A 10,980-nucleotide genomic window follows, 5' to 3' on the forward strand; every position below is an offset into this window, starting at 1 on the left:
ACAATTGGCAGGACATGGTTTGTGATCCGTGTACTCTCTGACGGTTTTCATTAGAAAGCCTTAGGCCCCTTTCACACGGGCGTTGCGGGAAAATGTGTCGGTGCGTTGCGGGAACACCCACGATTTTTCTGCGCGAGTGCAAAACATTGTAATGCGTTTTGCACTCGCGTGAGAAAAATCGCGCATGTTTGGTACCCAAACCCGAACTTCTTCACAGAAGTTCGGGCTAGGGATCTGTGTTCTGTGTAGATTGTATTATTTTCCCTTATAACATGGGTATAAGGGAAAATAATAGCATTCTGAATACATAATGCATAGTAAAATAGCGCTGGAGGGGTTAAAAAAATAATTTAACTCACCCTAGTCCACTTGCTCGCGTAGCCGGCATCTCCTTCTGTCTTCATCTTAGCTTTGTGTAGCAACAGGACCTGTGGTGACGTCACTCCGGTCATCACATGATCCATCACCATGGTAAAAGATCATGTGATGGATCATGTGATGACTGTGTCACCTAAGATCAAGACAGAAGGAGATGCTGGGCTGCGCGAGCAAGTGGATTAAGGTGAGTTAAAAAAAAAATGTAACCCCTCCAGCGCTATTTTACTATGCATTCTGTATTCAGAATGCTATTATTTCCCCTTATAACTATGTTATAAGGGAAAATAATAATGATCGGGTCTCCATCCCGATCATCTCCTAGCAACCGTGGGTGAAAATTGCACCGCATCCACACTTGCTTGCGGATGCTTGCGATTTTCACGCAACCCCATTCACTTCTATGGGGCCTGCGTGGTGTGAAAAACGCACAAGAGGAGCATGCTGCGATTTTCACGCAACGCACAAGTGATGCGTGAAAATCACTGCTCATGTGAACAGCCCCATAGAAATGAATGGGTCGGGATTCAGTGCGGGTGCAATGCGTTCAACTCGCGCATTGCACCAGTGCAGAATACTCGCCCGTGTGAAAGGGGCCTTACTTTGGGAAGTGTTTGACTTCTTTCATCTGTTGGGATCCAATCCTGTTTTGCCAAAATTTATGTACATTAGCCTTTGGCCTTATTCACACAGCCCTATTTTTGCTCTCCATTCACTGCTATGCAAGTTCCAAAAACAGCAGAGCAAGCGCTTATACAGCTTTTATTAATTACCTTGCATTTGTAAAGAATATTTATAATTTGAAAAAAATGTAACATGTCTTGGTAAAATTTTTTTATTTTTTTTTACAAGTATAACTTTTAATGAATTCACAATTGCTTTTTTCCCCCTCAGTCTTTGGTTCTACAGTTCCAATCAGACCCCTAAGACAGGTGGGTACACCGGCCCCCATTATCACTCTAAGGGCTCATGCACACGACCATGTGCTGGCCGGACCCGTGCTGCGGACCGCAATTTGCACAGGCACAGACCGTGGGGCAGCTGCATGCGGACCGCGGACCCATTCACTTGAATGGGGTCCGCGATCCGCATCTGACGGTCCGCACCGCAAAAAAGTTGTGCATGCACTACTTTTTTGCGGTGCGGAGGCACGGCCAGAAAGACCACGGAAGCACTCCATAGTGCTTCCGTGGGGTTCCGATCCGTGCTTCCGCACCTAATCTTCAACTGGGTACACACGGTCGGTGCTCCGTGTATTGCGGACGTGCCGTATGCAGGCCGCAATAAGGCCACGGCGGGGCACTGGCCGTGTGCATGAGCCCTAAGGTTTAATATACTGTTAAATAATGTATGTATGGGACGGCTCACCCTGTTATAAGGATGGCTAGGTGCTCCAACTAGGATTGATGCACCCAAATCAATAAAAGAATATCGAGGATTGTATACAAAATAGATGGGCACTCAGCAGCCAGTCACATAGAAATCTAAAAGTGCAATTTATTATTAATGAGATAAATACATTAGGAAAAAATTTTAAGCAAAGGCTTTGGATAAATACACTACATCAAAAATTTAAATAAAGGCAACAAGGTTAAAGGGATTCGGTCATCAGATTTGAGGCCTATAACCTAAACATATGGCCAGGTCCCTACTAATACCCTGAATCCTAAATTGGCCTTATCAAATGCGCCTGTGGCTCTATTATCATATAAAACAGGTTTATATCGCCTGTCACTCACGTCCCAAATGTGTCCAAGGGGACGTCTCATAATGCAGGGTGCCCGGCTGCGGCCATCTCCTTTTGGTGTCCAGCGTCTCCCTCCCTTTCTATAGAGCCGCCTTCCTCAACTCAGCACCGCCTCCGAAATCGCCCGCTCTCCTCAGCCAGATCCCATGCGTGCACACTAGGTATAACCTGATGCGCCCGTGCAGACTCCTGGCAGCAGCCTTGTTGAGCGAAGTGTGCATGCGCCTGCCGGCGCACTTCGCTCAAACCTGCCTTGACCGCCCTATTGCAGCCATCCTCTCACAGCCGCACGGGATCTGGCTGAGGGAGCGGACGATTTCGGAGGCGGTGCTGAGGTGGAGGCGGCTCTATAGAAAGGCAGGACGGCGCTGGGCACCAAAAGGAGATGGCTGCAGCCGGGCACCCTGCATTATGAGACGTCCCCTTGGACACATTTGGGACATGAGTGACAGGTGATATAAACCTGTTTTATATGATTATAGAGCCACAGGTGCATTTGATAGGGTCACTTTAGGATTCAGGGTATTAGTAGGGACCTCGCCATATGTTTAGGTTATAGGCCTCAAATCTGATGACAGAATCCCTTTAAGAACAAATGGCCCAATAAATCGCCTTAGGAACGCAGCTGAGGAATTTAGTGCTACTTTTTTCATAGGAATTTGACCTATCCTTGGCTTTCATGGGGAATAGTATGGTATGACCATGTACTCCAGGACACACAAGAAGAATTTCAAGCAGTACATTTATTGCTGCAGAACATATGCAAGATAATTGGGTGTATAATTGGGAATTATACACCCGTCTAATTCCTGTTAATCAAACGGGATTTATGCAAGGTGCAGGTGTTACCACAAATATTAGTGAGAAAATGTGTAACAGAGGTACATGTGAAACTCGAAAAATGAGAATATCGTGCAAAAGTTCATTTATTTCAGCAATGCAACTTAAAAGGTGAAACTAACATATGAGAGACTCATTACATGCAAAGCGAGATATTTCAAGCCTTTATTTGTTATAATTTGGATGATTATGGCTTATAGCTTATGAAACCCCAAAGTCACAATCTTAGAATATTACATGAAATTAATAAAAAAAAAAGCATGTTAAATAGAAAAATGTAGGAGCTCTGCAAAGTACGATATAATTATGCATATGTACTCAGTACTTGGTTTGGGCCCCTTTTGCATCAATTACTGCCTCAGTGCGGCGTGGCATGGTTGCTATCAGCCTATGGCACTGCTGAGGTGTTATGGAAGATCAGGGTGCTTCAATAGCAGCCTTCAGCTCTTCTGCATTGTCCGGTCTCATGTCTCTCATCTTTCTCTTGGCAATGCCCCGTAGATTCTCTATTGGGTTCAGGTCAGGCGAGTTTGAAAAGAGGACTTTGGACCGCTGAGCCACAGACCAGTTCTTTTTTTCTTTAGCCCAGGTAAGACGCTTCTGACGTTGTTTGTTGCTCAGGAGTGGCTTGACAAGAGGAATACAGCATTTGAAGCCCATGTCCAGGATCTGTCTGTGTGTGGTGGCTGTTGATGCACTAACTCCAGCCTCAGTCCACTCCTTGTGAAAGTCCACAACACTTTTGAATGGCCTTTTCCTGACAATCCTCTCCAGGCTGCGGTCATCCCTGCTACTTGTGCACCTTTTTCTTCCACTCTCGTCCCTTCCACATAACTTTCTATTAATGTGCTTTAATACAGTGCTTTGCGAACATCCAACTTCTTTTGCAATTACCTTTTTGAAGGCTTTCCCTCCTTAAAGGGATTCTGTCATCAGATTTTACCCCATAACCTAAAGATATCCTCATGTCCGGACTAAGAAGAAGAATCCTAAGCTGGTCTTATTAAGCCTCACTGAGGCTCTATTTGTCCAAAAAACAGGTTTTTATAACCTGCCAATCACTTACTTAAGGTGCCCAAGGGGAGGTCCGTTAATACAGGGTGCCCGTCCGCACCCCTCGCCGTCCGGTGCACAGCGCTGCCTTTCGCCTTCATCGCCGCCTTCTACAGCTCAGCGCCGCCTCTGCAATCCTCCCGTCCCTTTGCCAGATCCCGCGCCTGCGCACTAGGCTCGGCCTGATGCGCCCGTGCGGACTCCTGGCAGCGGCTTCATTGAGCGAAGTGCGCCTGCGCGATGCGCACTTCGCTCAACCCTAATAAGACCTGCAGATTGCCTGAGCTTAGTGCGCAGGTGCGGGATCTGGCAGAGGGACGGGGAGGATTGCAGAGGCGGTGCTGAGCTGTAGAAGGCGGCGCTGAAGACAGGGTATGGCGGCGATGAAGACGGAAGGCGGCGCTGGGCACCGGACGGCGAGGGGTGCGGACGGGCACCCTGTATTAACGGACCTCCCCTTGGGCACCTTAAGTAAGTGATTGGCAGGTTATAAAAACCTGTTTTTTGGACAAATAGAGCCTCGGTGAGGCTTAATAAGGCCAGCTTAGAATTATTTTTCTTAGTCCGGACATGAGGATATCCTTAGGTTATGGGGGTAAAATCTGATGACAGAATCCCTTTAACCACCTCCCGACCGCTGTACGCACCGATGCGTCCGGGAGGTGGTTGATTTGTTCCTCCTGGACGCATCGGCGCGTCATCTCGCGAGACGCGAGATTACGTCACAGTCGGCCCGCGCATGCGCATCGCGGGCCGGCATTTCGAAGCACAGTATTTCGTCAGCAGCCTGCCGGCCACGATCATTGGCTGGCAGGCTGCTGATTTTTAAAAAATCCAATCAGCAGCCATTTAACCCCACATATTAGTAAATATGATGGGGTTATATGGCTGCTGTGCTCCTCTTCTCCTTCTTTTGGTCGGTTGGTTCCAGCAGAGGAGCACACATCACTGTGAGTACCCACTACACCACACTTAGCCCCCAGATCACCCCAATTAACCCTTTGATCACCCCTTTGATCGTCCCTGTCAATCACTAGTGAAAGGAAAAAAGTGATCAGTGCAAACTGTCACTTTTTTTTTTCACTGGTATTGACCGTTAGGTTTCAGTATAGTTTAGGCCCCTTGGTTAGGTAGTTTAGGGATCGGTTAGCGCCCAGCCCACCGCACCGCAGTCCGTTATTCGCTGATTAGCGTATCGCTAATCAGCATTTGTACTTTTATAGTATCTGGAAGTGATCAAAACTGATCACGGTCAGATCTATATTAGTACTAGTGTCACTTTAGTTCTCCCTCCACCCAAAACGCAGTGTTTGCCCGATCAGGCCTGATCGGTCGCCCACACGTGCGTACACCCAAGCCCGCCCCACCGCAGTGACAAAATTTTTTTTATTTTTTTGATCGCTGCACATTCACTTTACACGCACTGCGGCGATAAAAAAATCAGTTTTGATATTTTTTATCAACCGCAGCAGCCTCCGGTACTTCGCTAGCCTCCCATTTGTAAGACAGGCTTGCTTTTTTTTTCTTGGGTAGTCTCAGGGAATACCCCTAAATTTAGTTGCCCACATGTCTAACAGGGGGTATTCTTCTGAAGAGGCCTACAGGCTTCTGACCCAGTCGGATGAGGAGTGGGAACCCTCATCTGATGAATCCAGCGGGTCAGAATACGAACCTGTAGAAAGCAGTGGCTCTCTGACCCAAAGTTCGGATGAGGAGGCTGAGGTCCCTGATAGCACCAGGTGTACCCGGCCCCGTGTCGCTAGACCGCAGGTTGCGCAGGATCCGCTTCAAGAGCAGCAGAGTGGGGCTGGTGCTGTCGGATTACGTGGTGAGGCATACACCAGCAGCCCAGCCCTTCCTGGACCTAGTACCAGCACTGCCGTACAACCTGGTGAAGTAGCGAGCACCAGAAGGGCAGTTGAAGCTGGTACGGTGGCACGTGCAGTAGTGACCCCGTCGCAGCCACCGCAAAGACGTGCCCGTAGAGCCCCTAGAATCCCAGAGGTGCTGGCAAACCCTGATTGGCAGTCCCCAACTTCAGCCGCACCCGTAGTTTTCCCTTTCACCGCCCAGTCTGGAGTTCGGGTTGAGACAGCTCAGATCGATTCGGCCCTGGGATTTTTTGAGCTGTTCTTGACTGCGGAGCTTTTAGACTTAGTCGTGGCAGAGACAAACCGGTATGCCACACAATTTATCACCGCTAACCCGGGAAGCTTTTATGCCCAGCCTTTCCGGTGGAAACCAGTCCAAGTTTCCGAACTTAAAACTTTTCTGGGCCTCCTCCTCAACATGGGCCTGACAAAAAAGCATGAATTGCGGTCATATTGGTCCACGAACCCGATTCATCACATGCCCATGTTCTCTGCTGCTATGTCCAGGACACGATTTGAGTTCATCCTGCGTTTCCTGCACTTTAGTGACAACACCGCCTCCCGTCCCAGGGGCCACCCTGCTTTTGACTGGCTCCACAAAATTCGGCCCCTCATAGACCATTTCAACCTGAAATTTGCAGATTTGTGTACCCCTGAGCAAAACATCTGCATAGACGAGTCCCTGATACATTTTACCGGGCACCTTGGCTTCAAACAATACATCCCAAGCAAGCGCGCCCGGTATGGGGTCAAATTGTATAAGCTCTGTGAAAGGGCCACAGGCTATACCCACAAATTTCGGGTCTATGAGGGAAAAGATCAGACCCTGGAGCCGGTCGGTTGCCCTGACTACCTGGGGAGCAGTGGGAAGACAGTTTGGGACTTGGTGTCACCCTTATTCGGCAAGGGGTACCATCTTTATGTGGACAATTTCTACACAAGTGTGGCCCTCTTTAGGCATTTGTTTCTAGAACGGATTGGCGCCTGTGGTACCGCGCGAACTAGTCGCGCGGGCTTCCCCCAACGGCTCGTTAGCACCCGTCTTGCAAAGGGACAGAGGGCCGCACTGTGTAACGAAGAACTGCTCGCGGTGAAATGGAGAGACAAGCGTGACGTTTACATGCTCTCCTCCATTCACGCAGACACGACAATACAAATTGAGCGAGCAACCCATGTCATTGAAAAGCCCCTCTCAGTCCACGACTATAACCTCCACATGGGAGGGGTCGACTTCAATGACCAGATGTTGGCTCCGTATTTAGTTTCCCGACGCACCAGACGCTGGTATAAGAAGGTGTCTGTATATTTAATTCAATTGGCTCTGTACAATAGTTTTGTTCTCTACAGTAAGGCTGGGAGAACTGGATCCTTCCTCAAATTTCAGGACGAGATCATCGCGAACCTCCTGTATCCAGGAGGTTCCGTGGCCCCATCCACCAGTGTAGTTAGCCGTCTACACGAGCGACACTTCCCCAGTGTCGTTGCTGGTACCTCAAACCGACCGCCACCCCGAAAAAAATGTCGTGTCTGTAGCAGGAGTGGAATAAGGCGTGACACCCGCTATTTCTGTCCTGACTGTCCCGACCACCCTGCCCTATGCTTAGGGGAGTGTTTCCGAAAGTACCACACACAGGTACACCTAGCATAGGGATCATCTCACCAGGATAGGCACACAGGGCTATTAGGGCCCATTCACTCACAGCTGCTGCAAACGTCTCCTTTCACATGGGACAAAGTGCATAACGCACTTCGCCACATCTTTGGGCGATTTGCGCTTTGCACATTGACCCATGGGGAAGGAGAGGTTTGTTCTATAAAGGTAAAAAAACAAAAAAAAACACCAGTAAGCAAACAGGTTAATGTTCAGTTCCAAAAGTTAAAGTTACATGTTCTGTTCCAAAGTTAATAAAATTATTGCGTTGTGGCCTGGGTTTTTCTTTTTTTTTTTTTTTTTTTTTTACCTTCCAGATGGACCAACCGATCTACTAGCTGCAGCACCGATGTGCATTCTGACAGAAGCATTGCGCTGCTGTCAGATTACACGCAAGTCGGTGTATGCGGCGCTGCAAGACGGGATTTTCTCCTCTGCAGTGACAGATACGTTTGCCGAGGCATACGAGCTGAGGAGGAGGCGGCGTTCCTATGCTTTGGCAAACACTTTGTATATATATATATATATATATATATATATATATATATATATATATAAAAAAATAAATCCCGGCAATGATTTATTCATCCACATCGATTGATGCGAATGGAGAAATCTGGTTTGCCAGGGCATACGAGCTAAGTGGGTATGGATGTAGGGCGGAGCTCCTATGTCCTGGCAGACGCCTTTCCCCTCCGCTAACTTATGCAAAAAAAAAAAAATTTCTATGAACTTGCCAGGCCCCTCATTGGATACCTTGGGGTGTCTTCTTTCCAAAGTGGGGTCACATGTGGGGTATTTATACTGCCCTGGCTTTTTAGGGGCCCTAAAGCGTGAGAAGAAGTCTGGGATCCAAATGTCTAAAAATGCCCTCCTAAAAGGAATTTGGGCACCTTTGCGCATCTAGGCGGCAAAAAAGTGTCACACATCTGGTATCGCCGTACTCAGAAGAAGTTGGGGAATGTGTTTTGGGGTGTCATTTTACATATACCCATGCTGGGTGAGATAAATATCTTGGTCAAATGCCAACTTTGTATAAAAAAAATGGGAAAAGTTGTCTTTTGCCAACATATTTCTCTCACCCAGCATGGGTATATGTAAAATGGCACCCCAAAACACATTCCCCAACTTCTCCTGAGTACGGCGATACCAGATGTGTCACACTTTTTTGATGCCAAGGTGGGCAAAGGGGCACATATTCCAAAGTGCACCTTTCGGATTTTGCAGGCCATTTTTTACACATTTTGATTGCAAAGTACTTCTCACACATATGGGCCCCTAAATTGCCAGGGCAGTATAACTACGCCACAAGTGACCCCATTTTGGAAAGAAGACACCCCAAGGTATTCTGTGAGGGGCACTGCGAGTTCCTAGAATTTTTTATTTTTTGTCGCAAGTTAGTGCAATATGAGACTTTGTAAGAAAAAAAAAAAACATCATCATTTTCCGCTAACTTGTGACAAAAAAAAAAAAATTCTAGGAACTCGCAGTGCCCCTCACGGAATACCTTAGGGTGTCTTCTTTCCAAAATGGGGTCACTTGTGGCGTAGTTATACTGCCCTGGCAATTTAGGGGCCCAAATGTGTGAGAAGAACTTTGCAATCAAAATGTGTAAAAAATGGCCTGCAAAATCCGAAAGGTGCACTTTGGAATATGTGCCCCTTTGCCCACCTTGGCAGCAAAAAAGTGTGACACATCTGGTATCGCCGTACTCAGGAGAAGTTGGGGAATGTGTTTTGGGGTGTCATTTTACATATACCCATGCTGGGTGAGAAAAATATCTTGGTCAAATGCCAACTTTGTATAAAAAAATGGGAAAAGTTGTCTTTTGCCAACATATTTCTCTCACCCAGCATGGGTATATGTAAAATGGCACCCCAAAACACATTCCCCAACTTCTCCTGAGTACGGCGATACCAGATGTGTGACACTTTTTTGATGCCAAGGTGGGCAAAGGGGCGCATATTCCAAAGTGCACCTTTCGGATTTCACCGGTCATTTTTTACAGATTTTGATTGCAAAGTACTTCTCACACATATGGGCCCCTAAATTGCCAGGGCAGTATAACTACGCCACAAGTGACCCCATTTTGGAAAGAAGACACCCCAAGGTATTCCGTGAGGGGCATGGCGAGTTCCTAGAATTTTTTATTTTTTGTCGCAAGTTAGTGGAATATGAGACTTTGTAAGGAAAAAAGAGAAAAAAAAAAAAAATCATCATTTTCCGCTAACTTGTGACAAAAAAAAATAAAAATCTAGGAACTCGCAGTGCCCCTCACGGAATACCTTGGGGTGTCTTCTTTCCAAAATGGGGTCACTTGTGGGGTAGTTATACTGCCCTGGCAATTTAGGGGCCCAAATGTGTGAGAAGTACCTTGCAATCAAAATGTGTAAAAAATGACCGGCGAAACCCGAAAGGTGCACTTTGGAATATGTGCCCCTTTGCCCACCTAGGCTGCAATAAAGTGTCACACATGTGGTATCGCCGTACTCAGGAGAAGTTGGGGAATGTGTTTTGGGGTGTCATTTTACATATACCCATGCTGGGTGAGAAAAATATCTTGGTCAAATGCCAACTTTGTATAAAAAAATGGGAAAAGTTGTCTTTTGCCAAGATATTTCTCTCACCCAGCATGGGTATATGTAAAATGACACCCCAAAACACATTCCCCAACTTCTCCTGAGTACGGCGATACCACATGTGTGACACTTTTTTGCTGCCAAGGTGGGCAAAGGGGCACATATTCCAAAGTGCACCTTTCGGATTTCACCGGTCATTTTTTACACATTTTGATTGCAAAGTTCTTCTCACACATTTGGGCCCCTAAATTGCCAGGGCAGTATAACTACCCCACAAGTGACCCCATTTTGGAAAGAAGACACCCCAAGGTATTCTGTGAGGGGCATGGTGAGTTCCTAGAATTTTTTATTTTTTGTCGCAAGTTAGTGGAATATGAGACTTTGTAAGAAAAAAAAAAATTTAAATTAAAATCATCATTTTCCGCTAACTTGTGACAAAAAATAAAAAGTTCTATGAACTCACTATGCCCATCAGCGAATACCTTAGGGTGTCTACTTTCCGAAATGGGGTCATTTGTGGGGTTTTTCTACTGTTTGGGCATTGTAGAACCTCAGGAAACATGACAGGTGCTCAGAAAATCAGAGCCGTTTCAAAAAGCGGAAATTCACATTTTTGTACCATAGTTTGTAAACGCTATAACTTTTACCCAAACCATTTTTTTTTTTTGCCCAAACATTTTTTTTTTATCAAAGACATGTAGAACTATAAATTTAGCGAAAAATTTATATATGGATGTCGTTTTTTTTTTGCAAAATTTCACAGCTGAAAGTGAAAAATGTCATTTTTTTGCAAAAAAATCGTTACATTTTGATTAATAACAAAAAAAGTAAAAATGTCAGCAGCAATAAAATACCACCAAATGA

Source organism: Bufo gargarizans, chromosome 4 (genome assembly GCF_014858855.1).
Source record: "Bufo gargarizans isolate SCDJY-AF-19 chromosome 4, ASM1485885v1, whole genome shotgun sequence".
Classification (NCBI taxonomy): Eukaryota; Metazoa; Chordata; class Amphibia; order Anura; family Bufonidae; genus Bufo; species Bufo gargarizans.